Source organism: Rhinatrema bivittatum, chromosome 3, assembly GCF_901001135.1.
Source record: "Rhinatrema bivittatum chromosome 3, aRhiBiv1.1, whole genome shotgun sequence".
Taxonomy (NCBI): domain Eukaryota; kingdom Metazoa; phylum Chordata; class Amphibia; order Gymnophiona; family Rhinatrematidae; genus Rhinatrema; species Rhinatrema bivittatum.
Window position 1 is genome coordinate 107,732,354 of NC_042617.1, and position 18,002 is coordinate 107,750,355.

An 18,002-nucleotide genomic window follows, 5' to 3' on the forward strand; every position below is an offset into this window, starting at 1 on the left:
AGAGAGCCCATGCCCTGGAAGTTCACATATACTTGTGCATGATACAGTCTGCGAGCAGTAAGGAGAGATATCACAGAGCTGGATATGAATACTGCTGCCATTTCACTGATAAGATCAGCTGCAGCTTCCTCACGTCCTCTGCAGGAGCATGCAGTTCCTTCAGACTAGACCAAATATGTCTTCTGCTCTGGGGTGACTGGATCATACAAAGGGATTTAGTAACATTGGATTACAGATGCACTAGTTTGTTTTATTTTTCTGACAGAAACAAACATTGGATATATTAATCATTTTGGTTAAACTGATTTTGAGAAGTGCTGTCAATAAAAAGTTCACCCGAAAGGAGCCTACTTTCCAGAATGTGTACCTCTGAGCATCTGCAGTCTGCGAATATGCATAAAGCTGAAAAAACCCCACCCATGTCAGAGTCCTCATGTCTCTCCTTATATGCCCTGAAACTTTAGCAGGCATAGCACACGAAACACATCAGGGAGGGATACACACAGACAGGCATAGCAATCCTATACGCCTTATTTCCTTTCAGAAAGTAAGTTTATAAAAATAGTTTTACAGGATGGAAAGAATCTAAATCTTGCAAGGATTTGTATTTGCCACACATTCTTCAGGCTCACAGTTTCACACTGAATTTGGATTGCATATGTTATAGCCCACCTGTGTTAATTGTCAAAAGAAACTCTCATTAGGTTCTCAAGCATTTGTCTATGATTTATTCAAAATGCCAAAACATATTGTAAACATTTGCTTTAGAAACCCATATTTTAAGTTAAGAAAAGATTTTATTCAGCAAATGTTCCTTCTTACTGCCTCACTGTCATAGTAATTCAATGTATTACTATGGTAACTGGAGAAGAGCATAGGGACACCACAGGGAGGCACTGACATATTTACAACATCGGCGCCCAGACCCGTCGGGGTAAGGCCTTTTTGTTCCCTTCCCCCCGGCGAGCCTGATCTGCGATCGCACAGACAGCATCACAGCACAACAGCTAAGTCCCTCCCTCCAGACTTACCATCCAATCGGGGAGACGAGAGGGATTTTAAATTTCACCTCTCTCCGGCGCCGCTGACAATAACAACCTGAGGCCGCCGCTGCTGCTGACGCTACCGCTACTGCTTCTGCTGCCGCTGCAAGAGGAAGGCCTGCGCGATCGGCGCCCAGACCCGTCGGGGTAAGGCCTTTTTGTTCCCTTCCCCCCGGCGAGCCTGATCTGCGATCGCACAGACAGCATCACAGCACAACAGCTAAGTCCCTCCCTCCAGACTTACCATCCAATCGGGGAGACGAGAGGGATTTTAAATTTCACATCTCTCCGGCGTCGCGCGCCAAAGGCGCGCGACAAAGGGGCTTGCCCCTTTGTGCGCCCCTTCGTGCAGCCCCTGAGATCATACTCTTTTTCATTATCTGCTTAATTCTCCTTTCATACCTTGATTAGAATTCAGCATATCATCTTTAAATCTATAAATTACATTGGCAACAAGATTCAAGTCAGCTGATTCGTGTAAGGGAGACGAGAATAGATCCCAAGCTTTATTCATCAACAGGAAAACAAATTGAAATTGTAATCCAAAATCTCCACAAACCCTGGAACCTCAACAGATAGTGTTCCCTGATCCTAAAGCCAGCTTCGGGTCAATAATAAGCCAGTTTACTGGCCCTTGAATCTTCATCTTCTTTGGAGCACTCGAGTAAGCCTCTAATATTCTCTCTATACCACACAAACAGATCAACATGCTTCTTGGTTTCCCTATCCCTATACATCACCATGTTTGCCATGGCGAATACTCCATACCAATCATCAAGAATCAACGTAAACATCAAACTAAGCCTCTCCCACAACACTACAACCGTCATCAAAGGCTAATTCCAATAATGATTTCACCAATCACACAATTCCTCGGCCTTTCTCTGTTATCTCTTACTCTATTCAATGCTCAATCACTTTCAAAAAAAAACTCATATCTTAAACGACTACCTTACTGAAGTAAACCCAGATATCTGTGCAATCACAGAAACGTGGTTTAAACCTTCAGATTTAGCTCTGTTAAATCAACTACCAACTCAGCTTTATGATTTTTTCTCCATACCTAGAACCAAAAGAAAGGGAGGAGGTCTGCTTCTCGCAGCCAAGAAAGGTCTAAGAATATCTTTACAACATTCATATACCACATCAAAATTAGAGCTCTCTTTCTTTAAATCTGATCATTTACAAATTGGCCTAATCTACGCTCCACCAGGATCTTTAGATTCTGACCCTTCACCAGTCATTGAACTCTCTGCCAAATACTTCAACCCAGACAAACCTGCCATCTTACTGGGTGATTTCAACTTACATGTCGATGCTTCACCACAATCCCCAAATTGTGTTACCCTACTCTCGGCTCTCAACTACATGGGCTTCACACAAATTATAAAAGCCCCTACCCACAAAGCAGGTCACACTTTAGACCTTATTTTCATTAATCAGTGCATCTCAAACACAAATACAATCACATGTTCACCTGTCCCTTGGTCGGACCATCAAATCATCAACACGACCTTCAAGCTTTCACAACATCCTCCACTTTCGTTCCCAAAAAACACTATTCAATTCAGGAAACCTTGTTCTACAGACCTTCTCATCAATCAGTTCACTAATGAATTATTACATCTCGATCTCTCCAACGCATCTACAGCCACCACCTCATGGTGCAACATCACCAAAAAGATTGCAGACATTACCTGCCCTTCCATCACAAAAGTAGTACAACCTTCGCCAGACAACAGGAAACCCTGGTTCACCCCAGAACTGAAGCTGCTTAAACAAGAGCTAAGAAATAAAGAACACACTTGGAGGAGAAACCCATCCCCCACAACATTAGCTATTTATAAAACCTCCCTCAATGCTTATAGGATCACCATACTGAGAACAAAGAGAGATTTTTTCTCAAAAAAAATACATCATTTCATATTTGATTCAAAAGCACTTTTCTCCTACGTTTCAGCTCTCACTAAACCATCACCTCCTACCATTCCTGATGATCAAGCACTCAACAAAGCATCAGAACTAGCAGAATACTTTAAGGATAAAATTGACAAACTGACTATCTCTTTCTCATCATCTTTTTCATATCCCCCTTTCCTTCACATTACCTCACCTCAACTAAATACAATGCTGGAAACTTTCGAGACCACTTCAGCACTTGAGATAGAAAACATACTTAAAAAAATGAAACCGTCATCTCATCCCTTAGACACAATTCCTACTAACCTTCTCATCGCAATAAGAAACTCCATATCAAAACCAATTGCAGACATCATTAACTGCTCTCTCTCCCAGGGTCTAGTTCCTGACCAACTTAAATTAGCCATTCTCAAACCTCTACTTAAAAAACCTAACCTTCCAACCACAGATCCAGCTAACTTCCGCCCAATAGCTAATCTGCCATTGATCGCCAAAATTATGGAAAAGATAGTCAATAAACAACTATCTGAATATTTGGAAGAAAACAACATTCTTGTATCTTCCCAGTATGGCTTTCGGAAATCGTTAAGCACTGAATCTCTCCTTATCTCTCTTACCGATTCTATTCTATCTAATATGGACAAAAAACAACCACATCTTTTGATACTACTAGATCTCTCTGCAGCCTTTGACACTGTCAACCATTCATCTCTATTAAAATGTCTGGCAGATATAGGCATTAAAGGAACAGTCTTCAGCTGGTTCAAATCCTTCCTAGCAAATAGACAATTCAAAGTAAAGATTAACAACAAAGAATCACAACCGATCCCTTCCAACCGGGGGGTCCCTCAGGGTTCCTCCCTTTCCCCTACCCTCTTCAACATTTACCTCTTACCTCTATGTCATCTACTTACTAAACTAAACCTAACTCACTATCTCTACGCGGATGACATCCAGATACTCATCCCAATCTCAGAATCCTTACAAAAAACCTTGGCTCACTGGAACAATTGTTTGCAACAGATCAATCATCTTCTCTCCAGCCTTTGCCTCATTCTTAACAACAACAAAACTGAGATCCTAATCATCAATCAAGACATCAACATCAAACTTCTAAACCCAGCTGACCTACTCAACTCATCCACTCCCATATTAAATCACTCACCACATGTTTGAGATCTAGGTATCATGCTAGACAATCAGCTCAATTTTAAAAAATTCATAAGCACAACCACCAAAGACTGTTTTTATAAGTTACAAGTCTTAAAAAAATTGAAGCCTCTTCTTTATTTCAACGATTTTCGGATGGTCCTACAAGCCATTATTCTATCAAAAGTCGACTATTGCAATTCGCTTCTCTTTGGCCTTCCATATTCATCCATCAAACCCCTCCAAATGCTACAGAACTCTGCAGCCAGAATCCTTACCAATACGAATAAAAGAGATCACATCACCCCCATTCTCAAGCTCCTCCACTGGCTGCCTATAAAGCAAAGGATCCTATATAAAGTACTCACCGTAATTCATAAATCCATTCACAATATCTCTCCTCTTCAATTATGTAACCAACTACGCCCTCACTCCTCCTCTAGACCCATCAGAGGAGCATATAAAGGCACACTCTATGTACCTTCAACAAAATCCTCGCATCATAAACGTGCCATATCTACAGCAGGCCCCATTCAATGGAATGCGCTCCCACCAGACATTCGGCTTGAGTTCTGCCACTCTTCATTCAAAAAAAAACTTAAAACCTGGCTCTTTAGCCAAGCTTTTCCAGGACCATGATCATCATTTTTTCCCCTCCAACCAGCAAGAACATATCTTCTTCACAAACCCCCATTTTCCATACCACTACCTACTTCGGTATCTAATCTCTTGCTGCAGGACACTTGAGATGTTCTCACTTATACGTTATAATTTTTATGCTCAATAAGACCTGTCAAATTGTTTAAGTCTTTTTTTTTTTTTTTCTCCTTTATCTTTTGGTCATCAATGTTACAACGTTATCATTAAATTTTGAACTTATGTACACTGTTCCAAGTTTCATAACCTTGTTCTATGTAATGCCTTTTGGCAATTTTCATGTTCTGTTTCAATGTAAACCGATGTGATCTTTATTTCATATAGGAACACCGGTATATAAAAATCTAAAAATAAATAAATAAATAAACATCCTTCTGAGGAGCAACAGGAGCAGGTGTGACATGTAACAGACACAGCCCACAGCAAATCATATACTGGATATTAATGGCTGCAGTCTTTTATTAGATACTTGTAAAGGGAAACTAATTTTGTACTCAAGTACAGATCATCCTTTCACCTGTTGGGAGATGCCACTGGGGCCTCCTTTTGGCGACCTCCACAGTGATCTCTCAGGTCCCCACCTCCACTGGATGGTGCAAAGAAGAAGCTGAGATTTAGTGGAGAATGGCCCAAACAGGCAGATCACACCACACATAGCAAGATTTCTGTCCTCTCCTCGTATCATACATGGAACCTGACCTTCTGGGTGTCTTCCGGGCCCAATCCCTGGGTCTGTCAACTGTTGCACCCTGGATCGTCCACACACCATGGCCCGAGGCCACGATCCTAGTCATGCCTTATTGCTTAAGCCCTCTGGCCCTTCCCCTAATCTATCCCCCCAAAAAATAGAAGTCTCAAGCACCTGCCTCAACAGGAATAAGAAACTGAATGTTTGGGCACGCATGAATACTTGCTAACATGTCAGTCACTAACAACTACCAGACCATGCAGGGTTGAAATGGATGGAAATTGGTCTGGGGCAAGCAGCAAAGAAGGTGAATGCAGGAGCTGGCTGGATTTAAATTTCCCACTGGCCCCACTCCCCCATCATGATATCAGTACTAGACCACAGCCAACCACAAGGCTGCGGCAGTATCGTCGTCTGACGATGATGTCACTGTGCCCCATAGCAACCAATCGCAGGATACACTGGCACTCCCGTCGTCAATGGGTGCCGAGGCAGTGTGGAGACTGTGCACCGAGCTGCCCAACCATGCATCCTTACACCGTTAAGCTGCTGCCTGGCTTGCGTCCATGCACAGCCAACTCAATCCTCCCCACCCTCTTAGGACTGAGGAATGATTGAGTTCTGGGTAGCCCACCCCCAGGAGTACCCCATTATTGGTTGCACCCGCACACTCTGGCGCAATGGTGACCCATTTATCTTTGAGGAGAGTTGTTTAAAAAACAAGTTCTCGTCTACATTTGAATTTTATAGGTAAAAAGTGTAGGAATCCATTGCTCAAAATTAGGTAAGGTACAATACTCATTTGCTTAAATAGAAAATTATTCCTGGGGGAATTCTGAGTAAAAAAAATATAAAATTCTGCGCACAAAAACTTTAAATTCTACATATTTTATATTGGTCAAAATAACACAATTTACATGACAGTATTTAAGTAGTTATATTTTAAATTAACACAGAAAAAAGTTATTACTTAAAGATGCAGAATTGTAAATATTTTGAGCAGAATTTCCCTAGAAATTCACAGTAAGAGTGTCCCTTCCACTCATTCTCCCTACTCCTCTGGCCACTTTGCCCTCTCAGGCCCCAACTCCTCCACCTGCCAGTATCTCTCCCCTCCATCTCTAGGCTCAACCCCTTCCACTCTATCTCCACTCCCAGAGTTTTACCCCGTTCTTAGTACTGCCGCTCACACAGGCTCCCTCTGTCCCCCTCTCTCTCACACACAAGCTCTCTCTGACTCTCTCTCTCTAGTGCACATACATACACCCTCATACAGGCTCCCTCACTCTCTCGCACACCCACATCCCCTCATACAGGGTCCCTCTCTTGCATACACACCCATACAAGTTCCCTTTCTCACGCATACACCCTCACACAGGCTATGTCTCTCATGAACCCCTTCACACAGGCTCTCTCTCATACATACACAAACCCTTCACACAGGCTAGCACTCTCACATACACACAACACCTTTTTCATACGCAGGCGCTCTCAATCTCTCACACACATACACACTCCTTCACAATCTCCTCATATTGGCTCCCGCTCTCTGGCAACCACACTCAAGCACCCCCCCCCCTTCTCTCTCTCACACACCCCTGCGTACCCTCCCTGGTCTCTCTCACACACCCCTCTCTCTCACACCCTCCTGCTCACCCCTGCTCTCTCTGTCCCCCTCCCCATCCCTTATCCTCCCCTCCCCCTCACACACCCTCTCCCCTCTCTGCTCTCTCACTCTCCTCTTCCCCATACCCCCTCTTCCTCCCCTCTCACACACACACACCTCTCTACACACATTCACTCTCACCAGAGCCTTCATCTAAGCCGCGAGTGGAGCACGTCCCACGGGAGCCTTCATCTTCTCTGCGGATGCACACGTTCCATTTGTGTCTTGCTGGAACCTTCATCTTCGTCGCACATGGCGCACCAGGGCTTCATCTTCATCACGAACTGCACGCTTCATTCGTAGTACGCCGGGGCCTTCATCTTTTATGCCATTTTCTGCACAGAAGGGAATTCTGTGCAAATTCTGTGTTCTGCAGTAGCACAGAATTCCCCCAGGACTAAAAAATGTACCCCACAATGTGCCTAAACATCTTACAGTGCCAAACACAAAGCAATAATCACTTGACAGGAAACAAAAAGTCCGACATACCTCAAAAATAAGCATGCAAAAATTCTAATATACCCTTATTGATTCATAAAGAAGCTCTGCACACTAATTAAAGAATCACTTGTAAAGGTTACATTCTCAAATACCCAATTAAAAACTCACGTACTGAATTGTGCTAACACAGCTAATGTAAAAAAATGAGTACAAAAGAAATCATATTTCTCCTCACCCTTTTAGAGAAGGTCAGAATAGCTCATCTCACATTACTGCAGTGCCATACCTATTAAAGAGCAAAATTGTTGTGCAAAGTGAACTCATTCTATAATATAAAAGAATTAGGAAATGGGGATCTCCTAGTGGTTAGCGTGAAGGGGTGAGATCCAGGAGGCCACAGTATAACAGAAACTGTATTTTTCTTCTCCATTTTACAGGTCAAAATAAGCTCATCTTACATTACTACTGTGCTTAAATGATCTCAATCGGCAATATTAAAAGCAGCAAAAGGAAATCAATTAGTGCTTAGTGCAATGGCTAGGATCAGACAACCTGGGTTGAGGGTTCAAATCCTGCTTTTTCCACTGCTGCTTGCTGTGACCCTAGGCATATTTTTAAAGGTTTTGTTAAGATCCATGCATGTAAAAACCGGGCTTATACTGACAAAATGCAGCTATTTACAAGCAGATTTTCATCCACCTAAAAATACCAACATACATTTCACCACAGTAAAAAAAAAAAAAAAAAAAAAGAAAAAAAGAAAAAAGGGCTTTCCAAGAATCTTAACTTGATAAGGGGAGAAAAGCATACCCATGCATTTAATTCTTTTGTGATAACACAGGGTACATGTGTACATTTCAGCCATGATCAAACTGTGCAGGTTGCGTTTGAGGATGAGGTTGATTTGTTAGTGCTGAAAATTATGTGCCTATTGGGAGGATGACTTTCAAACCATTGTGTGCGTTGGCATATACGTGCGTATATGGCTGCAAGCAGATATGTACAAGTATTTTGTAACACAAATGTATGATATAAGCACATTTTATACTAATACACGTATCTTTATCCCACTACATACATGCTTATGTATGCTTATACCTGAATATATGCAATTCACTGAAACCACGTATATCAATGCACTGAATACACTTTTCCTACCTATTTAAAAATATACGCAGTTAAGGGTAGATTTTAAAAGGTGCGCGCAGTTCCCAGCGAGCGCACCAATTAGGAAGCGGACAGGGAGGGAACTTTCCTATCCCTAATCTTCCTACCTCTTCACCTCTCCACCCCAACCCCTAACCTAAGTATCCCCATTTTTTAAATTTTTTTTTACTTCTCCATCAAAGCAGAAGCAACTTCCGCATGTTTCCCTGGAACAGCAGCTAATGGCTGCTGTCCTGGCCGGCCTCCATCCCGCCCAGACCACACCCCTAGCCCGCCCCTTTTTCAGAGCCCGGCATTTGTGCACGTATCAGACTTATGCGCTTGGCCAAGCATTTTTGAAAATGCACGCGACGCGCACAGGCCCAGCCATGCATGTAAGTCCTAATTTTTACACACGCGGCCCCGATATATTTTATGTGTGAAAGTAAAGTAGAACGTACTCGCATAGAGCCAGATTTTAAAAGCTTTACACGGCGCACAAACCTTGGCGCTTGCCCGGCCACCTCCATCAAGATCTGGAATTTCATAAGTATTTGCAGAATCAATGGGACAATTTCCAGGAACATAATGCACAGCATATGGAGGACATATCTCTATTCTGGGAAACAAGTAAAGTGGTGCTTCGTGGAGCAATAATAGCATATACTGTGAAAAAGAATAAACAACTGAACCAAACAGTTCTCGCATTGGAAACACAATTAAAACAAGCCAAGGCTCGACTGGCAGCTGATCCCACTAAAATCAATAAGGAGCAGTACTGGACATGTTTACAATCCTTGAATGCCCACTTACATCTTCGATCAGTGAAATCCATCAAATCCTCAGATCATTACTTCTTCAGACATGGCAATAAATCTAGCAAGCTACTGTCCAGGATGGTTGCTATCAAACGGAAAAAATCTTACATAAACGGCTTGAAAACGTCGGCAGGCATTTATACGACAACTACGGAAGGAGTCCTGGACGTGTTGCGCCGATTTTATGAACGACTGTATCAAGAGGATAGGGAGGGCACTCAACAAGATGAGGAGGACTTTTTCCACAATATTGTAATGCCATCGATTACTGATTCCCAAAGGGATTTCCTCACTCGCCCCATTACAGCGGGAGAGGTACTGGGAGTGATAAAGACCAGTAAATGCCACAAATCCCCGGGTCCAGACGGATTTCCGGCCGAATACTACAAAATTTTGAGGGCACAACTGCAGGAACCTCTAGCCTCCTTTTACAACCACGCTTGGAGGGGGAATGGCTTTCCTCCAACATTTAATAACGCTTTCATTACAGTTTTACCAAAACCGGGGAAAAACCCAGAACAAGCGGCCTCTTATAGACCAATTTCCCTCCTCAATTACGACTTGAAGATCTATGCTAGGCTCTGGGCTATTCGCATGGGGGCAGTGCTACCCAATATTATTTCCTCTTATCAAGCAGGATTCGTCAGTGGACGCAGTGCAGGTGCGCATGTCCTTCGGCTAGTGGCTGCTATGGAAAAGTCCCATCATCTACAGGTCCCTGCTATGGCGGTGAGTTTTGACTCAGAGAAAGCTTTCGACCGTGTGTCATGGGCATATATGTTTTCCGTCCTGGCTCGTTTTGGCTTTCCTGAACCACTCATTAAGGCCATCTCCATTCTATATGATAATCCAAAATCATTTATTGTAGCAAACGACTCTAAATCAGCAGAAATCCCTATACGGAGGGGAGTTCGACAGGGATGTCCGCTATCGCCGATTCTTTACATCCTCGCTTTGGATCCTTTATTGCGAAAGCTGGCCCATTCCCTGGAAATCCAAGGTCAAAAAATTGGATTGGGACACCTTTACAGTGGCGGCATTTGCAGATGACATGTTAGTATACCTGACTAATCCTACGACTGCTCTATCTCAAGTGTTGAAGCTACAATCAGACTTTGGTAGATTTGCCGGATTAAAAATTAACGTGGATAAATGTGAAGCGTTGGATGTTTTGGGTCGTCTACAAAGCTCGTGGCCGGGAACCTTCCCCTTAAAATGGGTAGACATTTCATTAAAATATTTGGGAATCAACATACCGGCGAACCCTAAAGACATTTACGCACTGAATGTGCTGCCTAGGAAGCTCAAACTCCAGCAGAACTTACAGGTCTGGCAGAAGCTGCCTTTATCTATATCGGGAAAGATTCTACTCCTCAAAATGATAGAGATTTCTAAATGGCTCTACTTATTCAGTATGTTGCCAGTCTGGCTGAAGAAAAAGGACGTGGAAGATATAAACTCGGCGCTTGGGAAATTTTTGTGGGGTGGGAAGCGAGCACGAATACCAATATCCATCCTGATGAGATCAAAAGGCGAGGGAGGCTTGCAATGCCCTAATTTGAGAGCCTACAATTGTGCTAGCCTTCTACGACATATAAAGGATTGGATTTTTCTAACGGAAGGCTGCTCACCTCTACAATTTGTCCAACAGTGGGCAGCTCCTCTTTCGCCGGGTATACTTCTACAATGTCCTAATAAGATGCTACCACAACACTTCAAGACTAGCGTGATAGTCTATCCATTAAGAATGGCTTGGAAACATGTATGCTTCTTAATGCAAGTGAAACCAGAGGCCACTATATGGCAATCTATTACAGGCAATCCAATGTTTACACCGGGTATCTCCCAATCGCTTTTTCAACGCTGGCACAGGCAAGGGTTGAGTACGATTATGCAGATGTATGACTGGGAAGCGGACCCAATACATATCTATAGCTTTCAAAGTCTGCAGGACACTTATAATATACCTCATTCTGAATTTTACGGATACCTACAGCTACGCAGCTATATAAATGAGAATCTCCAAATCAATCCGTCCCTTCAAGCATCCTACCAAATGATGTCCCTCTTAAAAGGCCCAGATGGAAAAAGAGCACGTTGTACTGAGTATTATCAGGCTATCATGAAACTCTCGCACCCAACAACCTTTTTTGTAATACAAGGGAAATGGAATAAGTGGTTGCCCAGTCCTATATCGGAGAAGGAACTCGGGGTTTGTCTTCGGGGAATCGCTAAAGTTAGTGAAAATGTAGCCTTACGGGACAAGTTATATAAGTTCTACTATCAAGCCTTTTATCCGCAGTATGCAGCATTCCAAATGGGTCTTACCCCAGAAAAGACATGTATCCGGTGTGCGGCAGAAAAGCCAGATTTTTACCATACTTTTTGGACCTGCGAGGTGGTGGTAGAGTTCTGGCAATACTTATGTGAGATCCCACTAAAGTTGTGGACTATTTCTTTGCCTCTAGATCCCAGATTGTGGCTGTTTGGCATAGCGGAAGCGGAAGAGGTTTTTGTGGAGCAATTTCAATTTCAATTTTTCTGTAAACTCACTATGATAGCAATTGACACAATATTAGCTCAATGGTTAGAACCAAAACCAAAGTATCAGGCTGTTTGGAAAACTAAATTTCATCAATTACTACACCGTGAACAGCTTACTGCGTATCAAAAGAACGTAACATATCAAGAATTATCGTCAAGAATCTGGTCGGACTATCGGAAATTACTGCCTCAGGCAGTAGAACAGTTTTTGCACTGATCAGAGGTTCAGCAAAGACCGGAAGATTAGGAGATATTATATATGGATGCTGGACGCACTTATTGTCTTTGGCCCTTCTTTCTTCCATATAGAGGGCGAAGAAATACCAAGGGGCGTTTACCAAGTTTACATGCAGCCTTAGCGGATGCCTACCATGGAAAGTTTGCGTAATCACACCTACCAGGAGCTTGGACTTGAGTTTGGACATATTTGACATAACGGAGGGGGGGGAGGAAGAGACAGATGGGGAGCCTAGGTGGGAGGGAGGGAGGGAATATGTAGGGCTAGATAATCTAGGACTCTTGTAGAGATGAATACTCCGTGGACTGCGGCCTAGGAATAGAGGGAAACGGGGGGGGGGGGGGGGGGGGCGGAGGGGATGGGCAGTTTTCGTTTTCGTCTTAGTTCTCGTTTTAGTTCTAGTTTCGTTTCAGAAAATAAAACAGCAGAAAGACATGTTTTGCTATAGAAGGACAAACTCAGGCCATTACATTCCTGTCTTGCTACCGGCAGAGGGATTAGTTAGATCCAAAGAACAAAAATCCTATATTCCTTGTTACCCACATACTCACCCAAGGGTATTTAACATGGGTATCTACTGTGGGTAAATACAGTTTCCTATAAGAATCTATGTAAGGCTGAGCAGATGATGAAGAAGAAGAAGCCTGGAAATGTTACAGAATTCCGAAGAACACTATAGTTAATTGAGAGACCTGTTTGAATTTTATTTTATTTTATTTATTTCATTCTGCTTTTGTCTTGTCGGGTTAAATACCAGCAAGAACCGCTTTGTATGTATGACTATGTAAGGGGGTTTGGGAAACTAACTTACCAGGAATGTTGGTCGCTGTAAAGGATAGATAAAGGTCGTTCATATGTGATTCCTGTAACTACAACTTTTGCTGTTTAATAAACATACTTAAACCAAAAAAAAAAAGCTTTACACGGGTAGTGGCTTATGTGCGCCAGGCCTATTTTATAAAGGCCCAGTGACGCGTGTAAAGCCCCGGACGCGTCTTAGTCCAGGGGTTTTAAAAAAGGGGCGGGGAGGGGCGGTCCAGGGGCAAGGCGCACGCAAGATGTACTAGTGTGCATCCCCTTGCGCGCACCGACCCCCGATTTTATAACATGCGCGTGCATGTTATAAAATCGGGCGTTGATGTGTGCGCACCGGGTAGTGCGCACACATGTACACCCGCACGGAGATTTGAAAATCTACCCCATAAGTTCTAATGTACACGTGAGTTGGCCAATTTTAAAACATACTCATGTAAATGAAATTAACCAGTTTACCAATTAGTCCACAGTTCACCCAGTCCTTCCTCAGATCATCGAGACCTTCATCGTTCTTCAGCCTAAATTCTCTCCCAGTTCATCCATACCTCCCACCGATTCAGTGCTACACAACAAACACATTTAATATCACTTACACCAGATAATTATCAGGTGTAAAAATTACATGAGTTAAGTTGGCAAATGTAAACACGAAAGTGTCTTTTAAAATAGCAACTTATGGGCATAACTGTTGGTGCTGAATGCTCCTAGACCACCCTTTTCTTACACATGTATATGTGCATGGAAAAGTGAATATGCATGTATTTTTTATAAAATACTGAATACGTGAGTACAGGCTACGTCCACATGTATATGCTAATTTTTACGTGTAAAGTTTTGAAAATGTACCACTTTGTGTCTTAGACTGTTTATTGAAATTTTACCTTTTCATTTCTCATTGCCTCAGGTACCCACTTAGAGTGAAAACGCCTTGAGATAGGAACTCATTGGTTTAGAGTGCTGTATGAATACCAAAATAAATAAATAGCTAACTTTCTTACTACATTGCTACAATGCTAAATTGTTGCAATCACTAATATAAATTTCTTAGACACACATTATTTGGATAATAAGATAAATTTTATTAACATGATTCATTGCTGATTCTGAACAAATCCACAGATCACACTGCATTGATTTAATGCCATTTGATCCACAAGTAGCTCCTGCTCGCCTAGCTAATAGGGTTTAGGGGCTCATTTGGGAATGAAATCCTTCAAGGCCCTTAGGCTGTCTGGAGGTCTTCTGCCTAGTAAGAAAAAGGAAAAAAGGCACAGCATACTGAATTGGAGTAATTTTTTAAAAAAATCCTTTTACTGGTTAACTAGATTGTAGATGGAAATTCATAGCAGGTAATTTTGGAATAGTACAGTTCAATACAGAAATAAAGTTCCAATAAATCACAATTACAGTCACTGGTAACTCGGCATTCCCTGGCAGTAGGTAATCATAAATGGGACCCCTCTCTGGACTCTTCCCTGAATGATACTACATGCAAGCTGGATGCAGTCCCCTTCCCAGTAGGAAGCTTGAAATTCCTCCGTTGGGCCTCTGTTGACAATTTTCCCTCAACAGCAACATTGCAAGTAGATTTCATAGTCTGGCAGTCTTCAAACTGACTCCAACCAGAAATCAACTCTTTAGAGCTCTTAGGTAAATTCCCATGGAGTATGAGGTGTATGGGACCAACTCCACTCTTCCTTTGGATCATCTCATGGTCCTTTCCACTCAAAATCCTCCTTGGAGCCCAAGTAAATCTCTATATTTCTAAAGCCTAGGCACTCCACCCTTGAGCCCCAACCACTCTCTCTGAGCAGTAGACTGAAGGAACAGAACCATTGGCCAAAGTGGACTCATGAGTTTTATTGCACACACATTCCCTAAGGACACGTTCCACATGAGAGTGTCAGAGACCATGATACACTCCTGCTTTCTCTGCCATCACCTTTAGGATCTGTGAAGACTATGATGCATTAGTAAGAAACACATTTGGTAACTCCCTTACACATACAACATTGAGCAGCTACAAAACCTCAGACCTTACAGAGCCAGTTACAGCAGCAATAATAACAGGACCTATAAAAGGAAAACTGCTGCACAGCGATGTGGTATGCTGTATTTTTTTGTGTAGCTTATAAAGGTAATTGAACTGATAATTGAATATAATGCAAAAGGTAAACATTAATAAACAGTAATAATTTGATTAGGCACCTAAAAATGGTAGAAAATCTATCAAATCAAATACAACCAAATCCCTCCCAGTAAAAGAGCCTGCAAATATACATACATACAGTAAGTAAAGTTTAAGTAATGCAAAACCTACATGCAACATCCTATGGATTTCAGTCCAAGACACAGAACCTTCATCAGCATATATGAACATAAGAAATGCCATACTGAGTCAGACCGAGGGTCCATCCAGCCCAGTATCCTATTTCCAACAGTGGCCAATCCAGGTAACAGGTACCTGACAGGATATAAGTAGTGGCTTTTCTCAAATCTATCTGGTTAATAACAGTTTATAGACTTCTCCAACAATTTGTCCAAACTTTTCTTAAACCCAGCTAAGATAGCTGCCTTTATCACATCCTCTGGCAATCAGTTCCAGAGCTTAATTGCGCATTGAGTGAAAAAGATTTTTCTCCTATTTGTTTTAAATTTGCTTGTGAGGGAGTGTACAGAAAAAAATCCCTCAGACTACCTTAAAGAACCGGGCATAGCTGTCTCACCCAGTCCTCTTTAAGGTTGAGACCCATAGGGAATCCTGGGTGAAGGGAGGAGCCCTTCACCAGAATGTAAGACCTCAGGGCAGAGAAGGGTTAGACAGCAGTAGGGAACTGATGGAGTCACAGCATACACGAAGGCCTGCTATGTTTAAAGTTAGAGAAGTGTATGAAGTTTAAGACCCGCTAAGTTTGATGAAGGCGGAAGACTCCTAAAATGGAACCTAACAGTCTTGCAAGGTCTTGTCAAGGCCACAAAGCTCCTCAGAGTAGTTAAATCACAAGCGGATTGTGATAAATTGCAGGAGGACCTTGCAAGACTGTTAGTTATCCTGGGACTTTTTATTTTTATTTTCCTCAGGAGTCTCTTATGGGGACTTTGTCAAATTCCTTCTGAAAATCCAAATACCATCTACCTACCGGCTCACCATTATACATATGTTTATTAACCCCTTCCAACAAATATATCAGATCGGTGAGGCGAGATTTCCCTTGTGTAAATCCACGCTTGCTGTGATCCATTAAACCATGTCTTTTTCTATGTTCTGTGCTTGCTGACTGTTTTTATCAGTTTCTGAAATTTGTCTTCTCTGCCTGGCTCTCTAATTTAGAGGCTTTTTCACACATTCAATATTAAATAAAAAAGCAGCCAGAGCCAGAAGATGTCTGACAAAGACAATGACAAGAAATCCAACATCTTGTTTAGTTTAAAAAAAAAAAAAAATCCACAGCAAATTGTTCCTTCACCTGACACTGTGTGTGCACTAGACTGGCTCAGTGAGACCGTCAAGGCCTTTTTCTTCCACCTCAGAAAAGTTATTAAATAAATTGATTCAGAATGAAGGTGAAAACTTGATTCTTTTGTAACAAGAGCAAATAAAAGCTATTGAAATGCAGATTAAAAATTGTAAAGAAATTAAAATTATTTATATAAAATGGAATAATTAAAATATCAGCAATATAGGGCCTCATTTTCTAAAGTATCGCAGGCCTGCGATACTTTAGAAAATTGCGCTTATGGTGTAGCTATTGGGCACGAAGTAGGACGCGAAAAGGCCCTTACCTTTTCGCCGTCCACGGCGTCTTTGTGGAGTCGGCCCCGGTGATGCCCCGACTCCTCCTCTTCCGGGCCCGACTCTGCCCCGATTTAGGTAGCGCAGGCGTGCGCTACCTTCACAAGCTATCGCAGGCTTGCGCTAAGGCTACTTAGCCTGCGATAGCCTTGGAAAATAAGGCCCATGGTCAGGCTAAATATTCTGTTACTCAGTAGTATTAACATTTCAGGAAAACATACCACATTCATTTTTCTTTCCAACCTTTCCTTTTCAGAATATCTGTTATCTTACTAAACAACAAACTCGATCTTTATTTGATCAAAGTCTGGTTTAAAGCTTTCTGTTATAACAAAGCCTTTAGTTTTAACATCCATATTTCAAGAATATCATCAGGGTTGTTACAATTCTACTGACCAAGTTTAATTATTTGACTTATACCTTGTAAAGCCCTGGAGGTGGCAAGTGGTTTGAGAATGTGCCGCAAAACAGAGGCGTCTGGACCATCTTTTATTATTTACACAAAAATAAACAAAGAAAAGGCAGCTTACCTCAGCAGTAATGAAACAAAAATGATACATATACAATTTTGGCATAGTCCTTGTTTTCTAGGTCTCTCTAGGGCCTCTCTCTTCCCTCCTAGGCTTAGCCAATTATCCCCCTTCTAAGGAAACATCCTAAGTCCATGTTTTAAGGTGGATTAGGCCAGGTACCTGGAGACAGTCCCTTAAGGTGATTTTGAGCCTGTCTTCTATTCACTCCACTACCTCTTGCTTTGACTTTTTAAGACAGCATGATTTCAAAATAAATTATTGCTATTTATTTAGGGGGTAATTTTGTAACCTTCCTCATAAAAAAGTTGGCAAATACACACAATTATACACATTTGTTCACTTTGACAATTATCTCACCAAATCCACTCATTTGTGTGCAGATTTTTTCTTCAGAAAATTTGCGTGCATATTTTTGAAAATGCAAAAGTATGTGTGCAGGTCCAAACCCTTCCCCAACTCAGCCAGCGGGAATACCTCCATTTATTCCAGGTAAACATATGCGCATGTTTACATGCATATTGAGAGGCCAATATTAAAACAGGCCTTTTCC